Here is a 4,506-nt window from a genome sequence, read left to right as displayed (position 1 = left end):
GCAATGAGTTTACTGTTTTAGATTACACCAGTCTTATGCTACTGTAAGTAGCTTTCAGTGGATTTTGGTACAGTAAATGTGAAGTTGACTTTACAGCACTATATCTCATAGTAGCCATGGTAATAGCAAAGATACCGAAAATGTGCTTTTGGGACAAAAGTAATGTACCATCTGAATCCCTCTGGTTCATGTTTATTTATTCTTGGTTTATTTTGAGTTTTAAGGGGAAAATCTTAAACTGTGGAATACACTGTGTGCTGGAGTTGAAGCATGGACATATGAGAGCCACACAATGGACATTGAGACATGAACTTTATTGTATTAGGGAGAGATTAGGGACATGAATGTTTATCGTAATGTTGTGAATAATTGTAAAATAAACAGAACATACTGGAGATGCAGCAAGGGTGGTTCGTCTCTCTCATTCCTGTGACTGTTTTCCTGTGTTTAGGGTGCGAGGCATACAGAACCACCATTCATTTGTTATTACGTACCTCAGTATTTGGGACCGGTAACACTAACAGCTGTCAGTGATAAACAAGTCACACCAAAACCCACAAAGAAACTTGTGGGTTTTGTTTATTAGCAATATTTGAAAAAAGTTAATTTGTTCAATATTATTTTGACTTATTTTTGTTATTTTAGAATTATACCTCCTACATGAAACGCACAAGAAAGACTAACAATAGATGTCAAGGTAATGTTTAGCAAGAGCGCCATGGCTTGAGGGACTTTTTCTCTTTCATTTATTGATGGCCTGTCACAAAACAGGGTGGGAGCTACCGTCCATTACTTTCAGAAGACAGTCCATTCTATTTTCTAATATAAATGTTTTAAAAGGGATGGGGGTGCAGTGGGGGAGGGGGGCTGCTATAGGTACATTTGACAGAAATCGTCCAGGTCCTCATTAAATAAGTCCCACTCATCCTCGTCGTCGGTCCCGTGGCCAGCAGCATCAGAAGCATCTCTCTCAGGTTGAACGTCCCCATCTCCTCAACATCGATGCCGAAGGAGTCTGTGCTCTCCTGCTCCTCAAAGATGTTCCACAGCGGAGTCCGCCTGGAGTTCTGCTGGGGACACACACACACACAAACACACACACACACACACATCAGCCTTCATCCAGTTATGCAGGTTTGAAAAAATCAGACTCGAAATGTCTCCAAACGATGGTTTCCACTGATCAGTGCTTCCACTCAGCCAGCAGAGGGCGCTGCTGTGGAGATGCTGCTGTTCTTGGCAGACCTTCAACAGAACCAGTGGACTGGTGGCCCCTTACCATGTTCCTGTCATTGGATCCAGGCTGTCGGCGTGGGGGCTGGGCCTCCTCCAGTCGTCCACCAGGAAAGGCGTGTTTATAGAAGCAGATGGCGCCAAAGGGACATGTGCCACGCCCCTCATCAAAGTACCGACACGGCTTGTTCCTGAAGGAGACCGAGAAGACTGTCAGGGATTCAGACACATCAGACAACACCGCCCACTCCACAGCCCAGATGTTCTCCTACAGATCTACTAGTATAGCCCCACCTACTAGTGTAGCCCCACACCTTACCCGTTTCTAGTCCGGCCCACTTACCGCATGCCGTCCTTGTATTTCTGGATGAGCTTCAGTTTGTCGTCCTTATCTTCCACCCAGTACTCACTCGGGATGACAAAGTTGGATATTATTCGACACTCTGGGCAAGATCTGGAAATAAGTAGACAAAATGGTTTTACCATCTGAAACGGGGAACGTTCAGGAAGAAGCTCCTCTGAAGGAGATTAAAAACAGTCTCAGATGTTTGGTGAGAAAACGGGAAAACGTCAATTAAAAAAAGAGTCTGGTTGGTTTACAGACAATGTGATGGAACACATCGCTAAACCTCGTTCAAAGTACCTCTGAAACATATTTAGATAACATTTTTAATGCTTTTAATTCAAGAAGATGAATAAATGTTTGTTATCCAAAGCTGTTAATAAGTCGATCCACTGGATATTACGAAAGTTCTTGAAGACGTTTCATCTCTCATCCAAGAGACTTCTTCAGTTCTGAAGGTGGCTGTTCTTGTCCCATCTTATTGTATACTAATGACGGTCATTGGTATACAAAGGATCAACAATACAAAGACTCCTCAACAATTGTTGATGGGTGTGTCAAAGGGGGGTTGTTGAAATGCGAGTTTCACCTTTGCATGCTAATGAGGTATAATTAGCATGACACTCATCACCTGGGTTAATCTGCTGACACAATCTTTTTGGGAGTTTCGAAACTCCCAAAAAAGATTGTGACCCTTTGCATACTAACCTTCCTCAGTAGTATACCAAGGTGAAACGACCCCCCCTACTACCATCACACACTGACGACTGCACAGACGATCTGACTCACTTGATGATGTTGCTCTCAAACTGCTTGGCCCTCCTCCACGTCCTGATGCACTTCAGGCAGTAGCTGTGGCTGCAGTTGGACAGGATGCCGAAGCGCCGCTCACTGGGGTTGGCCTTCTCCAACACCACTTCCATGCACACACCACACATCTTGTCCTTGCTGCGCTGGATGGCGAACGAGAGCTCCATGTCCTTTTGGGCCTCCATGCACGCCTGGGGACAGGTGCAGGAAGTGTGTGTATGTTACCATCATGTCAAAGGAGTGTGTGTGACAGCTCGTGTAGTGTGTGAGCAGGTCGTTACCTTGGTGTGCTCTGAGCGCTGACTGATGTCAGTGGGGTGGAGCACTGGGTGGCCACACATGTCACACACTTCGCCATGGAGATAGGGACAGTTGATTCCATTGCGGCACTCTCCCACAGCGGCATAGAAACAAAGCTGCTTCCTCAGCTCCCTGTTTTTAGGTGCGGCGCCAGTGTCGCACTCTTCAGTGAGGGGGGCGCAGCTTGCCATCTTCATCGGCTCTGCTGCAGACGATCCACAACAACAAAACATCAAAATACTGGTCAACATGATGCCCACACGCCTACAACCTGATTGGACTACACAAGTTCACAGTTGTCCACTTGCTTGTCAATGGGCGAACAAAACAACAGTTTTACCAAATACCAACATGAACAACAGCCCAACCCCCACCTAAAAAAATATCCACAGCCCTAAGTCTCCTCACAAGGGGACGTAGGTGGGATCTAGTGCTTCTCCCCAACACACCACGCAGATCACTCACCCCGTCCACAGTACGGCTGTCCTGGAACAAACTCGGCCGCGTTGACCCAATCTTGAGCCCCTGGGCTGGGTGTTGACCCACTGGGATTCAGATCTGATGGGTCGAGCAGGGAGGAGGGGGGAGTCATCAATGTCTGGGGGGTCTGCGGCTCCTCGCTCTTGGGTGGTTTGCTTTGTTCAAACCTGAGGACACACAATTTGCCATGTTATAACAGGAAGGTTGAGAGATAGAAACCCACCGTAACCCCTCCACCCCTCACATATAAACAAAAATTAGAGGGATGGAAACCCATTACCCTCCCTACATACAAACAGAACAGGGAAAAACATTAACCGATTTACCAAAAGAGTCTAAAAGAGCTACATAGATCTGAAACTGCTGCTCCACACCACTGGTGTCAGGGTCAGTATGAACACAAAGCATTTTGGGATTTTTAATTAATGGTGAGAACATTTTAGAAACCTTTCCCCGCTTCACCTTAAATTCTGTGCCCAGTGCTCCTCGTCTTGGTTCTCATATCATTTAGTTATAAGAAGTCAGGACCAAACATATCCATGAGCACAAGAGACAGTACTGGGATGAGAAAGATTACTCTGACTCACACTTTACTCTGAGTCAGAGTAAAGTGTGTGGAGTCCTCCAGGTAAAGGCAGGTCAAGAAGAGCAAAGCAGAATGAGGAGAACTTACTTCAGGCTGGTTGAAGACATGTCTGCAGGTCTCAGTCATCCACGTCAGGACTCCTTCAGTTGTGACTCACTGCTACTGAGTCCAGACACTTATAGTCCTGCTGGGGCAGGAACTCGCCCCCACAAAGCCCCAACACAATGAGGGTCGTTAGAAGTCCTTCCCACTCAGGTGGGCCGTTGTCCCACCCACCACTTTTTCACCAGAGGAGCTAACATCCTGGACAATGTTGACACGACACATAAAGATGCCTATAAAGCCCCTGCTCTCCCCCACCTTGGGGCATCAGACCACACCACTGTTATGCTAACGCCGGCATACAGACCGCTCGTCAGAGTCGTCAGACCTGTGAAAAGGCAGATACGGGTGTGGCCTGATGGGTTGTCAGAGGCACTCCAAAAATGCTTCTCCACCACAGACTGGAGTGTATCCAAAGATGCAGCCACCCACAACAACACCACAGACCTCCAGGAGTACACGGAGACCGTCACTGCATACATGAGGAAATGCATGGATGATGTCACGGTCACCAGAACCTTCTCAGAGCTGGGGACGAGGTGGGCCTGAGGACAGCGAGAGCCAACCTGTCACGAGGCATACGAGTGTCCAAGAGACAGTACTCCAGGAGGATCGCCACCCACTTCAGCGACAGCAGAGACACCAGGAACAT

At 47.3% G+C, this 4,506-nt stretch overlaps 1 pseudogene; it reads right to left on the bottom strand.

Moving 5' to 3' along the window:
* Window positions 1-870: 870 nt before the first annotated feature.
* LOC137589706 (probable E3 ubiquitin-protein ligase makorin-1) lies at window positions 871-4,506 on the bottom strand (annotated as a pseudogene).

Source organism: Antennarius striatus, chromosome 22 (genome assembly GCF_040054535.1).
Source record: "Antennarius striatus isolate MH-2024 chromosome 22, ASM4005453v1, whole genome shotgun sequence".
Taxonomy (NCBI): Eukaryota; Metazoa; Chordata; class Actinopteri; order Lophiiformes; family Antennariidae; genus Antennarius; species Antennarius striatus.
Note: the sequence above shows the minus strand (reverse complement) of the source record. Positions and strands in the feature narration are given on the sequence as shown.